The sequence below is a fragment of the Chanos chanos genome, chromosome 3 (assembly GCF_902362185.1).
Source record: "Chanos chanos chromosome 3, fChaCha1.1, whole genome shotgun sequence".
Taxonomy (NCBI): domain Eukaryota; kingdom Metazoa; phylum Chordata; class Actinopteri; order Gonorynchiformes; family Chanidae; genus Chanos; species Chanos chanos.
In genome coordinates this window covers 10,037,560-10,060,518 of record NC_044497.1, presented here as the reverse complement: position 1 = coordinate 10,060,518, position 22,959 = coordinate 10,037,560, and the positions used below count along the sequence as shown (strand labels likewise).

The window sequence follows — 22,959 nt, the reverse complement described above, 5'->3', positions numbered from 1 at the left end:
GGGGGTGGATTGCTGGCGAGATAAACAAGCAGCCAGCCATCGCTAGGCATAAGGCAGTAGGAACATGGCGGCGGCAGTTAGCTTTAATGCTGTTTCACCAACCCGAAGGTCAGAGCCGGACATAACATACAGGATTTAAGGAGGAATTTAATGTAAGTCTGTTATTGTAAGTAATATTATACCTTAGCCTTTACACAACGGTTTTTGACTTCTGTGTTATGCAATTGTTCAACATAATGCGAGGGACCCAATCTCGGTTCTGTGGCGGCAGTATCCTGCATTAGCTTGCTAAACCAGCTTTGCTTGCTGTTTTACCCCTGCCACTTTAGTGAGTTGGTGAGTTATGTTTGCTTGCTTGTTGTAGTCAGTTTTAATAGTTTCTGGTTACTGCAGCGGGTGAATGTTATGAACTGCAACAATGTTTTCTAAATATTTTCATTCATTTTGATGCTTTACTCGGTTGTTGCGTGTGGCTTGCATGTATCCCTGAAGTTTAGCTAGCGCTCTTATTTGCTTAGTTAGCTTAGCTTGTGAGCAACCATTGACTATGCGTGATGGAAGCATTCTAACCCGAGAAGACGATTGGTAGTTAGGCGGTGTTTAACTTTAGAGGGTGTAACTGTTACATTGAGCGAGTTGTTACATTTCGGAAACTGCCGTAAAGTTAAACAGCCACAGGAACTCGCGTTCTGCTGTCCGCCTCTCAGAATAACTTCTCTATGATAGTCACAGTATTTTGCACTTTTTATCTGCTCAATTAGTGCCTCGGCTCTTCACAAATTTCTCTTGTGTATCGTCAGCAGAACTAGGCTACCGCATGTAGCAGAGCGCTTTCGTCCATCTCTCCGTGAATTAAAGTTACAAGTTGCAGGAAATGCCACTAATTGACATGAACCTCGTGATCACTTCAACCCCCAAGTTGCTCCTAACCCTTCAAGCTGTCATGAGGCTGTTGTTAATTGAAGACAGTTTGACAGGAAGAGGTTTCGATTTGATCGACGGAATTACCGGCCAGTGTGAATAGGGACATCTGTATGACGTCTTGGATTTTGATACCTTGTGTTGCAGTTAACGTGTTCCTCGAATCTTAACTAGGATCAATTACGTCTTCAAGTCGAGCCTTTAGGCTCCAGTGGGGTAACTTGGTACGTTTTGGTGATGTCAGTTGATGTTTAAGTCTGTGAAGGATAGTGTGGGTACAACCGGAAAGGTTGATACAAGAAGTCCTATAACAGAGTCCGTGATTTGGCTTTATTAAAAATAAGGATAGTTACCCTTTTGATGCACTAGTAAATTGTATGAAAAATGTTTTCTACCAAATGTTAACCTATAATTGGAAATTATATTTTCCTCTTTTTTGCACTTAGGCCTGTAGCCTATATGGAATATTTACCACAACTCGTAATTGCCTTTTGGGTCTATTTAAATATTCATATTATGGAGAATATGAAGTGACATTGTTTCAGTGATCCTGATACATACATATATCTTTTTTTATCTGGTGTGGTAATGAGCTATAGCTCTGTGTGCAAAACTTAACTAGTGAATAGACAGAAGTCTGTTGGGTCTGGATGTATAGTGTCAAGAAAGAACTGTTTAATCATGTGACCTAGTAACGCTGTCACACCAGTGGGATGTGCATAACTGTTGTTTTCATTTGTAGATGTTTATTTTCTCGTTTGCATGTACGAAATATTGAGCAACAGATAACTCCTCTTTTTTGAGAGTCTGCTTTATGTTATTTATTCACTTATTAGATCTGTTTTTGTTTTGTTTTGTTTTAAGATATTCTGTATGTTGTAACCTCCAGTGAAATGCTGCCACTCAGCTGTTCTTTCTAACAATTTGTCTGCTTGGATGATCAACACTTTTCACATAACACACTTCACATAGGATATCACTTGAATTCCACAGGACCTAATCTATTTGTAGAGTTACTATAGTTCATTTTTTCAGCTTTTGAGGCATTTTTGGAAAGATTGCCTCTTTGAAAAATAATCACTGGTATTGTACATTATCGTTAAATGTCTAATATCAGGGCTAATGTAGACCTGTGCCCTCTCTGTCTCTCTACTGCTTTTTGTTTCCTTGAGTCCCAAGGAGCAATTATTGAAGTTGTGTTTGTCATCACAAACACGCACACACATAGCTTCAGAAAATGAGTCATACTTAATGCTAATGGTCCTGCCAGTCATTGTGTTGAACGTCTCCTTTAGGAGTTGTGTTGTAAGTGGTGTCACATTATTTGTCATGCTTATGTCACACAGCCTCAAGGTTGTATATGTCTATCCGTTGTGCTTTGAGGGAAGCTGAATTAATGCACATTACCCCAGATGCTTCTGGACGCTTGGTGTAACACAGACCAGGCCCTGACCCTGCATTCTCAGTGGATTTGGCCTGAGTGTGTGCCAGACCATAGACGACTGGACTGGATGGAATCTTACAGTGTTCGTAAAAAAAAAGTCTCTCTGCCATGCTAAAATATAAATAGATTGGTGCCATGTGCCGGCTTCAGTGTTTGATTTAAATTAGGTGGTTTATATTTTTAAATATGGCAGTTCGAGCGTTTTGTGACTCAACTGAGAGGTTTGCTGATTAGACAGCTGATATCTAGAGTTATGACTATGTGTAAGTACTTCTTCTGTTTCTCAGTTTTCATTGCTTTATGTATGAAGTGGTCAAGCAACTATTTTAAGGTATTGTGTCATTCAACCTCAGCAGTAGCCACATGTTTTGAGTGCTATAATGTGGTTTACTATAATGTGGTCTGCCGTTAGTTGCTCTAGCTTGTTTGTGTGTGTGTGTGTGTGTGTGTGTGTTGCGACACACAGGGGCTGGTGATTGTGTCCAGCGGCAGGACTGTGACTTAGTGATGTTCACGCATGGCAGTCTAAATGTGGCAAATCCTCCAGTGGTTTCCCTAGTCACATGACTGGGTTGGTTGCCACAGGCGAGAGGGAGTTCTCGTGCGCTGAGCACTATGGAACCATGACTTCATCCATGAGCTGCTGACCTTTGCCTTCCCATTGATTGAAGTGTTTCGTCACAGCAGATGACATTTTAATCATTTAAACTTTGCTCTCCTCCCATTCAATCTGTAAAACTGCTTCTATCACATGTAAAGCTGCTTTTGAGAGGCCACTGCATGTATTCACTGTAGAATAAAGTGAAGATTTTTTTTTGTGGCTTGATTCGGTTTGGTTTATCATTCAAAAAGAAGATCACTTTTACCATTCAATCTATCAGATTAGTAAATTGTCAGTTAAACGCTCACAGTAAATGGTAAATGTTACACTCTGGCAAGATAAAGATTTGTTCAACTTGTTGTTCCTTTTAAACAATACAGTATATAAAATGTTTACTAGTAAAGCATCCTAGCCATTTTAGAGCATGGGAAGACCATTTCAGTGGAATATTGCTACTCTTCTACACAAAACAAGATCTTTATTATACCACAGTGGTGTCCTGCCACTTTATGTAGTAGTCCTCTATAGCATTCTGGTTTAGTATTTCCAAGTTAAGTTGACTTTGCTTAGTTAGAAAGAAAGCTGGGGAATGATGACCACCTCTTCAATTATAAGCTCTGATGTGAACCTGCCCAGTCACTGTCAGCCTTGTGTGACTGGGCTTTTTCGCAAATGTTTCAGATTACACTGGGGGCAAAGGGCAGAGGGAAACACAGGCCAGCCTATGGCATTCTCTCTCAAATACAGCTCTTACATACTTACCAAAGTCCAACACTTTTGGAGCAGTCGTCGAGGCCTGCCAGAACTGTTAAGGTAGCATTAATATGAAGTAACTGTGGATAGTTGGGTAACTTTGGAGAAGCATTCTGTAAAGCCTATTTCTGTCTCTGGGATGTAGAAAGCAGGCTCTGAGTCCCTCACTCCATGTAGTTTTTAAAGTTGGGTAAAAAAAAAAAAAAAACTTGGAGCAAAATTAAAGCGCAAGTGATTTGCGGCGTAGCATTTTGTCCTTTTATCCCCGCTGCTTTTTAATAGCTTCAAAATACCTAAATGAACACATTCAAGTTTGGGAGTGAGTTGCTATGGCAACGGCGGTCTGACAGGCCTAGGGCAGCGGTGACTGATGAGCCAAAATGTAATGGCCAGGTTCGTTGTACCGTTTCCACTCAAACACGCTGTCCTTGCACAAGAACTGACCCGAGATCAGAACTCCCATCTGTCAGTGCTGGAGGAGGGCCTCTACCGCCTGACTCTGCGTACTGGATCTGTGTGTGTTAGTTTGTTAGGGACCCACACCAAAATGCATGGCTCATCTAAATCTCATAGTTTTTCCTGGACTCTGTGTGTCCTACAAAGACATTGCATAAGAGTGTTTCCCAGGAGAGAATTTTATCAAACATTGTGGCTGATTTGCTGCACCGTTGTACTGTTCAGTTAGGTCTATACTGATGAAACAAGACGGAATGGTGATGATGATGCTGATGATAAGCCAGGAATTCTTTGGATTAGTATCATCAATACCATTTTTCCCAAAGATTTTCTCATCCCCAACATCATGTGGAAAGTAGACAGCACGCTAACAGTTCTCTCCTTCCAGTGATATTCAGGAGTTAGAAGTGAACCACTGCTTCTCAGTTTGGATTTAAGTGCATATTGATTTGTCCATGGCTGATGATACAGTGTTGGTGCCATAGATATTTGCTGAGAAGGTGCCCTTACATTGGTTGACTTTCAGGACTAAGATGTTGGAGGTTATGTGTATTGAGAGGAGCAATGTTCTGTAACCCTTCATGAAAATGAGTTACAGAGTATTGTTCATGCAAATTTAGTTCCTTCATATAATCTTTATTTATAGGTATAAAACTAGACCAAGTTATGCCAGGTGGTGGCAGTAACAACAGAACGGCATGTAATTGATAAGTCAGTCTACTTCAGATATTTGCCGTGGAGTTTGAATGGTGTACTGAAGTATTCGGATGCGATCAGAGTTTGTCTCAGAGTTTGAAATGCTTTGCACACTTTAACTTTCATTTTGTCTCAGCTTTGACGTTCGTCTTGGTCTGAATGAGCGCCAGCGTTCAGGTAGCACGCCATGCTAGGCGTTGTTAAACTCATCTCTCTGCCCTTACTGCCTCCTATGACACAACTGTGCCAGTTGCACAGATTCACTCAAGCCTGAAGTGAGAGATACAGTCTCTCAGAGTGCGGCCTGTGCCCAGACTGTGGGTTTGGAGCATGTTGGGCTGTGTGACTGCAGCATTAAGAAAGGAATATGCTCTTTTAACACTTGTGTCTGTTGGACCAGCGGCTGGAGACCTAGCATGTGCCTGGCAAGCAGCCGAGTGTGTAATCCTTGGCAAAGAGTGCTGCCTGGCACTAGTTCAGGAGGTGTCTTGATCAGGATGGTGAGCTTGGAGTGGGCACTTAAAGGACAAGCTCACCCTTTGTGATGTAGGAGCTCATCGTAATCATCTGAGAACGTGTCAGTACAGAAGACATTTTTTCCATCACCTTTTTTTTTCCCTTTTATACACCCCCCCCCCCATATTTCATTAAAATACTCATTTTCTCAAATGACCTAAAATGCACTTACATTATGTCTCAATGGAGTTAAACAAGAAGTATTGCTTAAACTGTATTACTAACCACACAAGGTCTTGTCATGTTGTCTCTCCAATGCTGTTCTTGTGTGTTCTCACAGGAAGTACTATAAATACTTACTGGTTTCCAATATGTAAACAGCAAAAAAAAAAAATTGGTAAATATTGGTCTACTGAAATAACTTATATTGTTCAAATGGGCCCACATGTTAACGAGAATGAACTTCCCCTGTAAGGAAATGCCAAGTCTTTGCAAAAGAAACCAAGAAGGTGGAGCAGGTTATGTTGAGGTAGTTCTGAGTTGAGCCAGAGGTTGAACTGCCAAAGGAAAGACTCTTTCTTTACTCTCACGTCATAAACAAACTGGAATGTATGGATTCTGTTGCAGGGCTTCCTTCCCGACCTAGCCAGATGGGGTCAAATTGTGGGCAGTTGATCATTTTGCACTTGTGTACCTGGAGACATCAGAAACCCACAAAAAGTCACGTTTTCTTATCCCTTCATCTTTTAAATCCCTAGCTTTGCCTGTCAGTACCAATTCTTTACCTTGCACTGTGGAATAAATGCCTATTTTTCCTTCTGACTTTAAATGTCTTCATTGGCAAAGGTTCCCTTTACCTTTGCTGCAAATCCTCTTTAGTATTAATCTTTGAATGTCTGTGCATTTAAAACAGTTGAAAGCCTTTATATGACTAAGATCGTTTTCTACATCTCCATTACATTTTGTTTTGCATGCATAAACATCTCAGCGGTATTCTCTTAAATGCATAGTCAGGTTTGGCTTTGAACATGCCTGACTGTTAAAACATGGCCGGCGAAGCGTCTGTAACTGTGTGTGAGGTGTGGATGAAATGCGGTGATTGCTTCGGTGTCTGGATTACCAGTGGTGAAACCTCAGTCGTGAAAGCGGTATCATAACTAATGAATCAGAGCCCCTCAGCTTGGGTTTGCTCCTGTCTGTTTCATGCTCGAGCTGAGACGACGTAGCAGACTCTCTCCAGATGGCACGGGCCCTTGCTTTCCAGCAGCATCCTTCCTGCTGCAGATTGACTGGTCTATTATCTATTGGGCAACACTGTAAACTGGGCCACCACTCTAATTGCTCTTTCATGCAGTGCAGACTTGGAAGAAAGTGGACCTCTGTGACAACCGGGCTGCTTCATGCAAAACGAGTACGGTGCCAAAGAGGCAGGCATTGCAAACGAGATACTCTCAAAGTGCATGGTGGCTTTGATCTGCCTCTGCACACATGTGCCCTGCTGGGTTTTTTTTTTTCCCCCTCTTTCAATCTACTGTACATGTTGTTTTTATTTCCTCTTTAATTTATTGCCCTGATCGAGTAATAAATTGGTTTTATGTGTAGTCCAATACCCTGTGCCCTTGTTAGTAAACCTCAACAATTTAATCAGTCACATTCTCAAATCAGGGTATCGCAACCTATAAACCGACCAATGATTCTCTCTTCCTGCAAGGCTACTCGGAAGCATGCTGGTAGACTTGGCGGCTGATATAATCTGGGGTTGCTAAGCAGCCTGATTCGCTAATTAGCTAGCTCGTCTGTTTTCAGAATGCATTGAATTGGCTGTCATTTGGTTCTTATAAAACACACACTCTCTTGTGTGCCATTTCCAGACATGTACATGAATAGGGGGCTGTATTCAGGGCCATGCTCCTTGAGCCCTTCCTTTGGATGGCAAGGGAGCTTCCTCGCGTGGGTTAAACCTTGTCACTGTTTGAGTAAGCTGACCTCTGTCATAAAATGAAACGGGTACATTAGTCTTGCGATGAGCGTTAATAGCCTGCAGTTCCTCACAGGTGAATCAAGACTTTCAGTCCAAGACAACGCCTGTACTTTCTCCAGCCGTCGCTGCCTCTCTGATCTGCGTCTCCAGGCTCCAAAGAGCTGTGGTTTTGGTCTCCAGGAATCATGGGTCGGTCAGACTGATTCATTTGTCTCCCATTCGAATGACAAACAAGGGTGCACGACATGAGTGAGATCATGTACCCCATGCTTTTTTTCTTCTTCTTTTTTTTTTTTAACTCCCAAGGCTCATAATATCCTCCATTTCTGGTGGGTACAGCTGTTTTAACTTTTTTTATGATTTGTTGACATGAAAAGACACAGAAACAAAAGCACGAGTAACTGTTCAGTATCCATCATTAGATATTTTGAATGATTATTTGAATGCAAATAAATTATGTCATCTCTCGGTGAAGTTGATTTTTGGTCCACGTTCAATAAACGGAACGTCTCACAGTCTCCGAGCACTGCGTATATTTGGGACACTGAGTTATAATAGGATGAGGTTGGCTAAAATACAGATTTGTTTTCTCTCGGCGCACTTTCAAACAGAAAACCCATTTTATTGCTGAGCTTGAATGCCAGCAATGTCGACTCAGTCTTTGCAGCCCAGTGTTTGTGCTGTGTATTTTTGTTTCTGAAGTCATTTTACAGTAAATGGTTTTAAGTTGGTCTGACATGACATTATGGTTTATTTTGAAAACCTAAAGCTTAAATGACCAAAGTGCTAATTTAGGATAATCATGGCGTTTAACAAATGGAAGCTGTAATGCAATTTCACGGACATGATGTCAGCTGGCAGCCTGATGACAGACTCCTACTACTGTAGTGCGCTGTGCAGAGAGAGAGAGAGAGACAGCTTTCCCTTGGAATACTTACTTCTCTCTGTCTTGTCCAATTACGTGTCCTCCTAGAGAAGCAGCAGCGCTCCTAATCAGGTAATGCAGGATTTGCCGTCAGCCTCCCGACGTGCTGCGCAACCAACTGCTGAGCGGAGCTTTGAAATGGAGCGGAAAAAAACCTTCCCTTTTCCCCCCGTCAGCTCTTAAAGACACCACCGCGCCATTAGCGACAGGATGCTTTCCTCATGTTTCAGCTATTTATGGAGACATATCTGTAACATAAATGCGTGAAAAACGTTCACGGCTGAACGTTTTTAGAGAAGCACCAAAGCCCTCTTTTCCTGTTTGTTATAAGGGACCGTTCTGAACCAGAATGTTAGTCTTGAGTTTCCTCATGCAGGATGAGGAAAGCACGGCATGTGGAAATGTCCCAAACCACACTTCAGAACTGAAAAGGAACCAGAGCCTGATTCGTGTGTGTGTTTTTTTTTTTTTTTTCCAAAGCTGTGGAAGACCCGTGCCCAGCCTGCTGCTAGAAGCTCAGCAGGGGGTCTCGCTATGGCCGGCCTCACTCTGTAGTGGTCTGGCCAATGACCCAAGAACAACATGGAGAGCAGAGGATGCAGAGGATATGTAGAAAGTTGCACAGCCTCCCACTGGCTGGCCTGTCAGGACTGAGACGTGGGTGCTCACAGTAATAAGAGAGCAGGGAGAGAGAGAGAGAGAGAGAGAGAGCAGAGGAGTATTCCTTTGAGGGCCATGGAGATCAGTTTGATACACTACATTCAGAAGTTCCAACTTGCAAAACGCAGCACTCTCTCCCAAGGTTTCTGTTGCTACCTGACGGTAGCTTTCTGTGATGCAGTGTTAAAACTCCTGCACGGCTTCTATTTCGACTGAAATGGCATTTGTCAAGACTCACATTCTTAGAATGAAGTGAGTAGCTGTCATCAGTCTAATGCACTCATTTATTTTAGCACTTCAACGATGCCCTTTTCTTTTCTTTCTTTCTTTTCATTGTTTTCTTTTCTCTCAAAACCCCTGTGACTAGAGGTCAAACACACATTAAGTGTCCCACAAGTTGAAGTAGAGTCACAAGACCTATTATGCAACATGCAAAGAGGGATATACAAACTCAAGAGAGAGATCACAGTAGCCAGCTATCATCAAGTCTGCTTCATGAAGTTGTAACTGAGTTTCAGCCATGTCTGACAGACACGTTTTCATGGAAGTCATCAGGACTTGCAGTTTATTGTTAGCGTTCCCGGTGCCCCCTGGAATAATTCCTGCCACATATCGTTTGATTATAATTATAATATTATCCTCTTGTATTTGCTTCGTTCTATACCACGCAAAGAAAATTGTCTGGTTTGTGTAGTAGAAGAGCTAATGCACTGTAGTGCCTGAAGATTTACAAAAAAAAACAGAAACGCTGTAGCTAGTAGCTAACAGAAATGTGGAAGTCTCAGGAGTTGTTACATTAAATTCACCACTTATATTATTCATTAGTGTCGGCTCAGTATTTGTTTCATGCAGACGTGTACATAATGCATAACTTTGTGAAGAATTTCCTTTACCGCCTCCTCCAAGCAAAATGTCTTGGTTGAAAGTATTAGTTAGTATTAATTAGAACTGCACGGCTAATACTGGCGTAAGTACTTTTGCATTGGATACAGTAGTTCTAAGAGTGTAGTTTAGTCGCATCATGGATTTGGATATTGGGGGTCCAGCCTGTAATTCAATATAGAGGCCAATAGATTACCGCTAGAAATGTCGCCATCAGACGTTCTATTGGTAGTTAGCCTCCGTGACCGACCTATTATGGTCAATTTTGGCAGAGTAAAAAAAGTCTGTGTCCAATCTAATCTGTAGCCCTTGAGTGGTGTCATTAGCTGCCTGGTTTCCCCTGACATTAGCCCTTAGTGACAATCCCATTGAGAGGAACAGCACCTGCTCTCGCGCTCTAGGAGACACAAATACCGAAAGCACAGGATTAGTCAGACTCTCAGCGCTGGCTTTAGACAATGCCGCTCACATCCAATCGCAGGCCAGCTAAGTGAATTTGACCGAATACATGAAAGCTGTCAGAAGCACGAGGCTCGCTCAGTTTTTAAAATGTCATCCCACTGTCAACGCCCGGGCGCTCCGCATTCCCACAAGGAGCTGGTTTGTATTACAGCTGTATCCTCTCTCCCACAACACCGGCCTTTCCCGCCAGCGGCGGACAGAAGTTTCGCAGTGTTTAAGGTTTCATATCCTCAAACTTTGCCCCCCCCCCCCTTTTTTTTTTTAAAAAAAAAAAGAAAAAGCACAAGTCGTTAGGCTCAGCGTGCAGGTGCACAGAGGCTCCGGAGATATTTTTGATTCTCGGTCAACCTTACCGTCAGGTCATAGCGCACAGACCTTGTCTTATGAGAAGGAATACCACTTGATACCTTTGTTTTGAAATGTCCCCACCAGAAACATATAGTGAAAGGTCCCGCCACTCCCCACATCTCTTGGTGGCCCATATCAGCATTTGAAGTGAAGGAATGTAAAAGTTTGGGGTATTATATTTGTGTTTTGCTGCTGTTGTTGTTGTTGTTTTTTTTTAATATTTGAAAGAGAAGAGACAAAAGCTAATTCACACTCACAAAAAGAGTTATTACTTTTTTTTCTTTCTTTCTTTCTTTTTTTTTTCTTTACTTTTGTCTTGATTGAGGTTTGGCTTGATCAGGGTTTTGGAGTCTTGAGTATTAAGAATCTATCCCAAGATGTCACAAGATCTTGTGACATCTTGGGTTAGACTGTCAAGCACAGAAGAGCTTCTTTTTACTCTCTGAATGAAGCGAGTTACTGAGTCTATCAAACAGATCAACTGGCAAGCTGATTTTCATGGCTGAGAGACCACATCCCCAGAGTGACCAATCACGTCAGGATCAGCGTGGGCGAAACTAAACATGTGACAGTGTAGAAATCGAAAGGAAATTCCTTTTGTGCGGGGAGGAGGAAGGAAAGACACTTTGTACGTGCATTGCTGCAATATAGCCATAATTAGCAGATAATCTGTCTTCTCAGAACGCAAGTGACCAGGCATGGGTATTGCCTTAACAATAATTAAAAATGAATATATAGTTAAAGGAATAAGTAAAGGGATTGTATTTGTATGTGTATGCGTATGTTATTTGGGGCGTCCCCTCATATTTTATAGCAAATCACGTGATTGATAGTAAAACTTGGACACCTCATTGCATATAGTTTTGAACTGAGCATTTCTTGACGTAGTAGGTTTATATATAGTAGGTTTATAACTACACGTTTACTGTTGATTTGACCCTTAGACTTTCTGAGAATGCCGTCTGATCCTTTGAATTACGGCATGTATTGTACTTAGAGGCGATTGAGCCTCTTGATGGAGCGAGTTTAATTAAGACCATTACAAACATACAGCTTCTTCGCCGTAATCAGGTTTGGCCATTGTTCTACTCCATGGTTATAATGGCTGGTTTGGTGGTGTGTTGCTATCCAACTTTGTAACAGATTGCTGAAATGTCGCATCGGTGTATGACATCATGTGACAGGATTCCTCACTCAGTTCCCCTCAGGTATTTGTCAGAAATTTCCCAAGAGTGTTTTTACCTAAACTAACAAAGCTTCAAAGTCTCTGAGCTCCTTCATGTAGACTTCTGTGAGCTATTTCTTGAAGAGGTACCTTTAACTTTGTTAAATTATAGCACGACAGAGCTTTTTTTTTTTTTTTTTTCCTCTCAGAAACTAATTCTGGGATCAGAGAGATGATTTAACCCTTTTTCTCTAATTACTTGCTGAACATAATTAAAAAGGCGTACCTCGTGTTACCATCTAATAAGCTTCAAATAGATCCCTGGTGGTAGAACAGGCCCTGCAGACGTGTAGCACACTATTAAATTTCTTAACCAACCACCGATAATGGTGGGGTTTTTTTTTCTTTCTTTTTCTTCTCTCCCCGCTATGTTGTCTTTTTCATCAGCTTTTCATCAGCTTTTTATGTTCCTCTGCCTCAGAGTAGTATGAGGAAATTTTCTTCTCTAAGTGCACATATGAATTCATGTTTCCTGTCAGGAATTTTTTAGCTTGACTTTAGCGGACCTCATTTTGCAACTGTTACACTGCTCCTTTCTCACTGTGAGTGTGCAAGTCTTGTGTTTAAAGATAAGAGTCAGCTGCTCTCTGGGCCCACTCCCTAGACAGATGTTTAGTGGACTTGAACTTGGAAAAAAAAATCTCTTTATTTCACCAGTCATGTTAGGCCTGTTTGGGTCACCCCCCCCCCCCCCCCCCCACCACGTGGGGACAGTTTCCAGACAGAAACAAACATATGATAAGGTGTGAATAAAGCTGAAGAGAAAAAATGGATGTGATCAAAGCGGAGATGAGATTTCTGTCCTCCGTGGTAACGTTCTGCTGTTTCTTCATCTTCTCCCCGGCTGGGCTGGCATCTCACGAGATCATAAACCTTTTAAAGGACTGGGAATTTCCCCCCCCATGTCCTTGTGTCACGTTTGAGTTTTCAAAATGGGCAGTCATTCTTCAATAGACTTTAATTTGCTCTCAAAATTAATTGACCTAAAAGACAAGTCTACGAAGATGTTTATGAGTGATTTGTCCAGTATAGCGGCGACCACGTCCTGCGTTGCTAGGAAAGCCGTCATCATCACATGTGCTCTCCGTGGGTTTCCAAACTCTAATCTGAACATGAGAAAGGAGCAAAATAATTATGCATTGTGGGTGTCCTAAAGTGAAGGTGACGATTTGACAGGGTTAATCCTCTTTATAATCTCTCTCCAAACAGTGCTCGTGTGGTTTTAAGGCTACTTTTCCTGTTAAACGCTTGACTATTCGGGCAAAGCACATTTGTGAAATGTCTGTAGCAGCATGAATTAACTAGCTTTACATGTGTTCAGGAAACTATAATCTTAGTTATAAAAGAGCCCTTAAAACACAATTATCTAATGAGCCATGGTTCAGGTGTTGACTCTGTGCTTGTCAGAATGGGAATCTCTTTTGGTTCTCCTTTAACAGGAGTGTTTGGCGAAAGTAATGAAAGCTGTACAAAGGTATGGGTTTTTAAAATGAAACCTTAAAAACTCTACCTTTCTTCACACTTTGTTCAGAAAGTCTGTCAGTCATTAAGTTAAACATTATTTGTACCACGTGTAAATTCCATAAGGTAGCTCTACACGAATCCTGACTGTTTATATCTTTTGCTTTTCTCCCCCAGAGAGAAGTGGATGATGCCTAATGGTTCCCAGTCATTGGCCCCCTGCAGAAATGCCCTGAGACTGTATTTGGATTGAAGCCAAGGTGAGCTGACAGGTTTAAATTGGGCACCACTCTATGGCTGAATCATGATGCGTTTATAGCCACTCCAGGGCTAGCAGAAGGGCTGGCTAGACAGCTGATTGATGTTTCTAATGTAGAAGAAATAGTTTCATTTGGTAAATAAGCACATAAGTTATAATTATTATTATTACATTTCTCTTGCTGCCTTCAGTTGATTGCATTACAAATTCAAATTGACTCTGTTTGCCGGCATTATAGTAAAAATAAGATGTTTTTTAAGATAAGAAGGGAAATGGGAGTAAACAGTCATGATAGACTGTGAAAGTAATGAAAGTGTTAGTTGATGTGGTTTCAAGTGGGAGTTCTTACATCATTTCCTGCTTGCCATTGTTAGAGCAGTGAAAGAGGAACTTTTTTCTGACATTTCTAAGATCTCTTACTATTACAGATGTTGGGAGTTAATTGGATTTATGTGTCAGCGTATACCGAAAAGTGCTATTTTGACATTAACCAAAAAAAAGGAGAGAGAGACATGCTTGATTTTCTTTTTCTTTTTTTTTTCACAAAAACATACAAGAGAGATGGCTGTGAAAACAAAACCCATGAGTGACTTTTTGTGTGTGTGTCATTCAGCACCTGCTCTGTAGCTCTCAGCTCTCCCATTGTTACTCTGTGTCATGTGACTGAAGAGCAAGCCATTATCTTAGTCAAAAGGAAAGCGCACACACACATACTCTCTCTTTCTCTCTCTCTCTAGCTCTGAGCAGTGTCAGAAGCTGGAGGAATTTTCGAGTGCAGCCAGCGCAGAGTGTGCTAGCACTGGATTTCCCTAGGCTTTGGGTGGGGGGGGGGGGCCAATGGCAGGGCTGGGGGGGCGGGGCAGGGGGAGCAGCTATATCTCATCAGCGGCTCGGACAGGATTTGCATTGGTAGTTTGTCACCTGTCATTAGGAGCAGATGACAGAGAGGATAAGCCCCTGTTTGCGCACGGCCTTCTCCCGACATGGGCCACGGTTAACCGGCGTTGCACACAACGCGCAACCTGGATCCATCTCTGGGGGACCTCACCGTGCCAGCCTAAGCTTTTCTTTTCACTGCCAAGCCAAGAAAGGGCCTCTGCTTTGGTCAGTTGACATGACAACACACACGTGCTCACAGTGGAGCTCAGAACGTCAGCGACTTGACGTGTTTTTACTCTCAGTCAGTTTTTCGCGGAGGGAAAATACCCAGAGCGTTTTTTTTCTGTTTTTGGTTTTTTTTTTAAGCCAATGAGCACTTGTCCTTTTTTACAGTCAGAGGTGACCAGTGCGGTCCCTGTTTCCTTTTTTTTGTTTTTTTTTTGTTTTAACGCTCCGTTTCTGTTCTCACTGTTTGTAATATACACAGTGCGCTGAATACGGCGTAGCTCGCGTTGAGCGAAGGCTCGTTGGACACGTGCTTTGCTTTTGCGCCGCGTTCAGGCGTCTGAAAGAGGGCTCGTGTACTTCTCCACCTGTTCTGTAAAAGAGTCCGCTCCAGAAACTCTTAAAGGAACCTCCTGCACTGCTTTGCAACAGCTCCTCTTACCCTCTGCCCTGAAATCCACCTTTAGGACAAACTACAATCTCAGTTAGAAATACAGAACACATTGTGCTACAAAACCGACATTAAAGCTACAATTGAGAACCTACCATAAACACATGACTAACAATAACTGGCTGCAGGTTCTGCCAGCGTCTCCCACACGTTTTGAGGCATTTATGCTAAAGGTGAGCAGTTTGAATGGATGTTAATACAAGTCTTTCAGGAAGGCCAGTACAATGTTGCCCAACCTTATTCTTGCTGCCTAGATTCTGCTGGGTGTGAATCTCAAACCTGCAGTGAAGCATTGATTTTTCCAGTGCATCTGTGCCTGATGTAACCCAACACATATTGATAAACATGGGATATTTAGCCTAAACCTCCCCATATCACATTTTCCAACGCGGGAAATTTAGCGGCATATATATTATCTAGTGCCTTACTGATGTGGTCGCTCAGTGGAATGCGCAAGGAAAATTCTTTGTCTTGTTTGTTTGTTTGTTTTCTCTTTCTGGGCAATGCTGCCTTGTTGCCTTGTCCACATTTGCAGCTTAATGTGTTTATTATACAGTGCTTTCCCAATGGCACGTTGAAGTGGCTGTCAGTTTAAAAGATTCATGAATGTGATCAGCTTTCGGTAAATGGAAGTTGGCTTTTTTGTCTGCTGCTGGCACTTTAAGGCTATTATGGCTCAGTAATTGTAGAGCAAGCTTAGGAGTGGGAGATTCTCTCTCTCCCTCTCTCTCTCTCTCTCTCCCTCTCTCTCTCTCTCTCTCTCTCTCTCTCTCTCTCTCTCGCTGCAGAGAGGGCACGCCATCTGGGACAGTGGCTGGAGACCAGGCCTGCGGCTGGGGAGGAGAGAATCACTCTCCACTCCTCCTCCTCTACCCGCCTTCTTTCCCTCCCACCATCTCTCTCTCTCTCTCTCTCTCTCTCTCTCTCTCTCTCTCTCTCTCTCTCTCTCATGTCCTCTTTCTCTCCACTCCCTCCCTCCCCGGTCTTCTCTTGTTTTCTCAATATCCCCCTCCCCATCTCTCCCTTCTCATTATGCTCATTGCAACTGTTTCGTTCTCTCTCTCTTTTCCTCTCCCTCTCCCCATCCCCACTTTTCTCCTACGTCTAATCCCTGATTGGTCTGCGCTGTCTCTCATTGGTGCCTCGCATCTCAATCAGACCTCTGTAGGGTCATTGTCATCAGTTTGTTAAAGCTTGTTTTGCTGTTAAACACTCATTCTCCAGTTAAATTGTCTTTATCCCCCCCCCCCCCCCCCCCCAAATCTTTACTACCAATAAAAACACATCTGGCATCCATCACAAAGTCCTTTGTCAGCACAAGGAATCTGAATTCATTGTTCAAATTAGTTATATGAGGTAATAGCTCTGGTTTGTTCTCAAGAGCTTCCAATACCCCGACATGCGCTTGTATGTTTTGGCATCGACTGCGACACATCCCACCCATATGTGGAAATGTAATACACTTAGCTTTAGCGAGCGGTAGGATCCAGGCTAAGTGCCCCCACACGCACGACACAATTTGCAATGTCAAAGAAGCAAACGTCAGTGATGCAATACGTGTTGGCCCCGATCCCACACCCTCCCATACAGGGAGAGCTCTCAGGGGTCACACCAGGATATTGTTCGCTGCCACCAAGACCCCACAAAAGAGTGTACTCCAAAGGCTACTCATTATGGAATTGCTTCAAAGACCCCTTGTCTCTGAAGAGACCTGCAGCAAAATGCAGTGGTCATGCCTAAATCATGTACTGGTGCCCCATAAGCACTGGGTGTGTGTCTCTGTGCATAATCCCTGAAAGCCCACAAGATTACAGGCATGACACAAGCAGTAATATTGCAGGCTGCCTCTTTGTCTATACTAGAGGAATGACTGATTGCAGTCCACCTCCCCCCCCAACCCCCTCCTCAGAAGCATCTGCTCAATGGCGGCATGGTTATAGGGACTGGTCGAACTTAGCTGTCACCTGCCACGTTGCCCCCCCCCCCCCCCCCCCCCCTCGATTTAGATGCTCCTCCTCTGGGTTCTGAAACCCACGGTGTGCAGTCAGAGGGAGTCCAGCTGAGACGGTCAGTCTCCCCCCTGCCGGCATAGGCGTGAACTGTGACTCTGACACCTAGACACTCTGTAGCAAGTAGCAACACACCCAACCACACTGGGGTGACTTAGCAGTCAAGTTTACCTCATTAGTAGAGTCAAAAGATTAGTAAAACCTTGTCTCTCTCTGTGTGTGTGTGTGTGTCTGTACGCATGTGTTCCGTAAAATAAAAAAAAAATGAGGGGAGAGAGGGAGACCGAAAGTGAGGGAAAAAAAAAAGTTAAGGAAATTACCTTCGTCCAATCCCCCAGAAGTCCTGAAATCAGTTGTGTTGTACTCATCAGGTAATGAAAGACCTTTATTTGGTACTATGAGTCAGCCAGTCTGAAGAGTTGAAAGGTTATGATAAACTGTTAAGTGATTCGTTCACACTGGTGGGACTCCACTGTCAACACCGCTAGCTTAAAGTGTGACTTGTCAGGGTGAGGTCTCAGAAAACTTGTGTAAACAAGGGATGGGGGAGGGACTAGTGACCTGGGGGGTGTGTGTCACAAAACAAGCTCACTATATTCAGAGTTTCCTGGAGTAAGCTGGCTCCACTGATCTGCATATTCCCATTTGGGTTTTAATCCATGTCACAATGACTGTTAACAAGTCTCATCAATTCAGCTTAGTTCAGATTGGCATTCGTATAAAAATGGGTGGGTTTTATAGCTTATAAAATGGAGAAAGTTATGGAAATCTACTACACTAAAACAACCTGTAAATCATTATACAGGGTTTTGAGGAAGAGAAAACTCTGATGGCCTAAATACTAAAAGTACTACAATTAGCACAGCTCAGGCCTACAAAGGTGTGTGGAAATGTCCATATAAATGAATAAAGCCCAAACAAAAACATTATCAAATGCTTAATAAATTATTATTTTAATTTTTTACTTATGTAAAATGACTTTTGGTATATTATGAAGTAGCGTGGAAGGCTTCCTGCTTAACAGTTGCAGGACAAATTGCTTTAGTGTATTGCAATCAGAGTAATGTTAAATGCTCCTGGCAACAGACCAAAGATGTTTTACCAGGGAGTAAGTAACGAAAATGCATTCTCTATAGATATGTAAGACACAGAGCTGTAAGGAATGGTAAAGAAGAGAAAAAGAGAGCTGAAAGAGAAAGCACTGTTCATCCCTGATTCCGACCCTGTGAAGAGTTGGCCCCTTAGCAACAGTTCAGCCCATAAAGGAGGACATCACATGGGTCACTTCTTCTGACCCTGGACTCTTAACAGAAGCCTTGCACCAATATGTTCAACAGGAATCACACAAAGATGACGTATTATGTGTATCCTTCAAACTTCTCACCTCTTGCAAAGATCCTCTCATAGTTAAGATAGTTATCAACAAAACAGGTTCCCTGACCTCTGATTGGTCAGGCAGCAGAGTTAAGTCTACGTGTGCTTGGGAAACCTAGGTTGAACGTACCTATTCTGGACCACTTGTGGCGTCAAGCGTAAGTTGCCATGGCAATCAACCCAGTTAAAAGCTACTTTTGTGTCGTACGAGTGACCTGCGGCTGAACCCAAGGCTAGCTCTCTGACCAAAGAGCCCTGCTTTGTACTATCTGGCATCTGGACCGGCCACTGATGGAGCAGGGAGCAGAGAACTGTTCTTAACTGAACAAACTGGTCGTTTACAGCTCGGGCATCTGCTTTTTCACCCCGACCTGCCAGTTCTGTCGCTCTTGTCTTGAGTCCTGCAGTTATCAGATTTTTCATCTTTAGAAATACATGCAAGGTGAAAATATTTGGTCTCACACTTTCCACTTTCTGGTGTTTCATATAGACCCGTGTTACCCAAGAGCTCACTCAGAATATCGAATCCAGCGGCGAACCACCTCCCTTCCCGTTCTGTATATGCTCTGTGGGCATTTTGCCTGTGCTGGGGATGTTAGAATGGGGACGCTGGAGAGGTTGTCCATTCAGTGTGAAAGCAGACACCACTGTCCTAAGGCTTTTCATGATGTAACCCTAACACCCATGAACAAAGACCACAGGCCTGCACTTTTCAGCCTAAAAATAAACGTTCTATAGCGTGAGGCACTGCTGAGGAGTCCAATGTGCTACAGATTTCTGATCATTTTTAGGACAGGAAAACATTCCATAGAACCGGTTTGTATTGGCCTAGGGTTTCAGTCGCAGTTTTCTTAGTCTTGTGCTTGTGATTAACTCTGTGTAGACTTCAGACCAGCCTTATTTGGAACTTCAAAACAGAAATGCTTCTGTTCCAGTTACACAGGTAAAACTTTAAATGACATATAATGTCTGTACAGATAAAGATATCAGTGTTAATTCTTAAGGTTCAAAGGGAATTTTTGTCTGTTAAATTGTGCCAATTAGTCAGCTGTCTAGGCTGAATTGACCTATGACCAGAGTGCTACTTTTCCTTTTAGGATTATTTGAAAGAGATCCACACTTGGCAGGTGTAATTCCATTTGCATCTGACCACTAAGAAACACAGCCTTATGTTAGACTCTTTAAAAGGTTTTAGTGGTGTTAGTCTACCCATAATGCATTTTCCTCCTATAGAAAAGTGCACACAGAAAATCATATAGGTGACCAAAAATCTAAAAGCGCTATAAACAATTTGTGAATCACTTTTTTTTTCGTATTGTTAACCGTGCTGTTCGGGATGCCGATCACCTCTGAGGATTCTAAATTCAATAGCCTTAAAAGGCAACAGGCAGATGTGTTTTCAGGCAGTCAAGAGATCTCTGTGGTAAACGTCTTGTATGGTAAACGGTAATGCCTTTCTTCTGAGGACTCGAAGCATCCATCTTTATGCTTTATGTCTTTCATTGAAAAGACGACTGTATGCAGCAGGCGGGGGCATCTCTGACTTTCTTACAGTCCATTTTTATTTTTTTCTAAGTGAATGTCTTTGAGCATAAGACAGAGAGATCTCTAAGCCTGACAATTCTCTAAGGCAGTGAGCGTGAGAGAGAGAGAGGGTGAAAGAGGGGGAGACCGAGAGAGAGAGAGAGAGGGAGGGAGAGAGAGAGTGAAATAGAAAGAGGGAGAGAGAGATAGCCAGAGAGAAAGAGTAGAGAGAGAGAGAGAGAGAGAGAGAGAGAGGAAGAAAGCGAAAGTGAATTCTGTTGCTCGGTGGCTTTGTGTTCCCTCAGCAGTACCTTTGGCTGCATTGAACATGGAGGAAGCAGTCTGTTCAGAGTGTGCCTGACTGGACTGCTCCCTCCCTCACAGTCTAAATAATTAATGCTCCATATCAGTGCATCCACAGGCCTGTCATGGGCTTTGCCCAGCTCACTGCACCAACTGCACATAGACTTGGACTGTTAAAAGCCTGGTGCTCTGCATCTCCTATGGAGTCATGCTGCAGTTTGCCAGCATGTAGAATTAATTGGCCAGACTCAACTAGGTTAAAGTAGTTTTTTTGCAGCTGTTTCTTATGAGCCATCAATTATACACGATCCTTCTTTGCATGTTTTGCCAGATTAACCAGAATTCACATGTCCCGTGCGTGCGTCACCGGACATGGGCTCGCGGTTTTCTGTAGCGCACCAGTCACCAACATTTGTGTGACCTTGAGCCATGTGGCACGAAGGTTACCAGACTTTTTGCGTTTGTCTTAAAGGAAACTTCTAGATTGTCTGGAGGTTTGCTTTATTAAGAGAACCGCAAGGGGCTATTTGACCAGCAGTCCCGATTCAGCTCTGCACTCATCTGCAGAAATCTCTCTAAAGCCGCAAGTTCTTTACTCAAATTCCCAGCTCCAGCTGTTACCAGAATCACCATTACAGCCTGAGAGTGTGACCTCTCCAAACAGGAGCACGCGGCCCGTTTCACTCCTGTAGCCGCGACGGCGGTAGTTCAAGAGCGTTTCTGGCCTCGGCGGAGAAGTAGGGGGCGTCTCCGTGTCAAAGCGAAGCGTGTCGTTAAACCGGTGGAGATCAACACAGGCGCATGCCGCTCGGGAAATTTTTAGCCCAGGCTCCGCGGATCACGTGAGGAGAGGGAGGGGCCCGTGCTGAGGAGGAATCGTAAATTTCTGCTCGGGGTGCACTAGTCAGCAGCTTTTCCTGCTCATCTTGTTTGAAAGCAACTGGAGAAGGCCGCTCCATATCACCCGTGTGTTTGATAAAGCACTGATTAGGCCAGCTCAACTATCACTTTTACACCTCCACACAGCTCAGAAATGACTGTTTGTTGGGGGACTCTCCGTGTGAGGGCAGATGTTCCTCTGATCCAGCCTTCAGAGCAGAGAGAGAGAGAGAGAGTGAGTGAATTAGTGAGTTAGTGATTAATCTGTGTTGAAATGTATAAAACACAGCCATTGGGACCTCTCTGAACTGCTGTCTGAAAGCTGAACTGCCATGTTTGAGCTTTCAGACAGCTTGACTGCTTGTGGTTCTGTGTATTATTATTATTATTATTATTATTATTATTATTATTATTATTATTGGCAGGACAAATCCTTACACAATTTATTTAATGTATCAAAAAAACATGAATATGTAATTGCTTCCATTTGCATTCTTTTTAGGGCAGAGCAAGGTAATTTGTTAGGCTTGTAGTTGTGTTTTCTTTTTCAGTAAATCCTCACATTAAATAATATTGATGTGACATAAGCAGTTTATATTGTTCTCATTACAGCCAGCAGCCATAGTTATTATATTTTGAGTTTACCTCAGAAATACTGCACTAGTGTTTTGCATTTGTGTTATGGCACAAAGTCATGATGTGAAGTGTTTTTCTTTTCTTTTTTTTTTCCTCTGTTGCCAGTGCCTTAAGGGCACTGACTCTTGTCAGCAACACTGACCTATTCTGCTTGTCTCACCCTATAAGGTTTTTGCTTTATTTAGGAAACGAGTTCATTTCATTTTGAACTATTTACCATTCACAGGTCAGGAGTTCCGATGGTCCTCCCTTGTCTACAATATTTGCCATTCTTAATCTTTTGTACTTTGGCCCTTCCATCCAGAGCAAAGCCTCTGTGGACAATCGGATTGCAGTAGTCAGCAGGGAAAGCTGATACTGCTCTGTAGCTGCCTCTTGCTCTGCCTTTGTAATCAGCAGATATTGTGTCTTGCCTCTTGTCATACTGGCCTTTTCATTATCAGAACAGCCTAGCCTATCGCAAATGAAGGCATCTAAAAGGAGTCCTAGACCTTCCTGTGTTAAATCTTCTAACCAGGGGGAGCAGCTGTATCGATAATTGATTGAATTATGTGTCATACGAGAGAGAAGGCCGGTTATAAATACTCTATGCCGGGAGATGTCGGGGCTTAAGTTGCTCTGCTGTGTCTGTTGAACGAGTCCCAGGAACTGACCTCCAGTCCCGTGTATTAGCTGTGAGACATGTTCAGTGTCGGAGCGGCGACAGTGCCCGTGCAGCCAGACCCAGGCCAAACGCCAGCGTTTTTTGACAGTGGTACCGTTAGCCTACAATGATACGCCACAGCAGGCCGCGACCTATGGATTAACAGCGACGCAGCGGCCAAAGCGAATCGCTTTGATTTCATAACAAGCCCAGTGCGGTGATGGCTGTTTCAATAAAAATATAACCTCTCTTGTCATGTCCCCTTTAAAGCCAAAGGGCTCCGTGAACCACCGCGTGTGTTAACATTATTTCATAATGACACCCGTGTATCGTTAAGATTCCGATTTCCATCACATACTCCCTGTTTTCCCAGATCAGTGGATTAAAACCGACCGTCTCTCTTAGAATCCGAGTCGTGCCCGGCCCAGTGTAGTATCGACGCTCCTAGCTGGTAACCAGTGTCATATCGATGGGTAAAATGAGCATTTTGTCCCCTCTCCGGTCGC

At 43.1% G+C, this 22,959-nt stretch overlaps 1 protein-coding gene across 3 annotated transcripts in view; it reads left to right on the top strand.

Moving 5' to 3' along the window:
- Positions 1-22,959, top strand: part of ncoa2 (nuclear receptor coactivator 2) — a 59,285-nt gene that overhangs the window by 1,726 nt on the left and 34,600 nt on the right. For 2 of the 3 annotated variants that reach the window (XM_030767415.1, XM_030767413.1), the window contains exons 1-2: positions 67-152; positions 13,449-13,531. The gene's annotated coding sequence lies outside the window, so the exon portion shown is untranslated. Of the gene's footprint in view, positions 1-66; positions 153-13,448; positions 13,532-22,959 lie in introns of those variants that run through there. The other variant, XM_030767414.1, reaches the window with a different exon arrangement.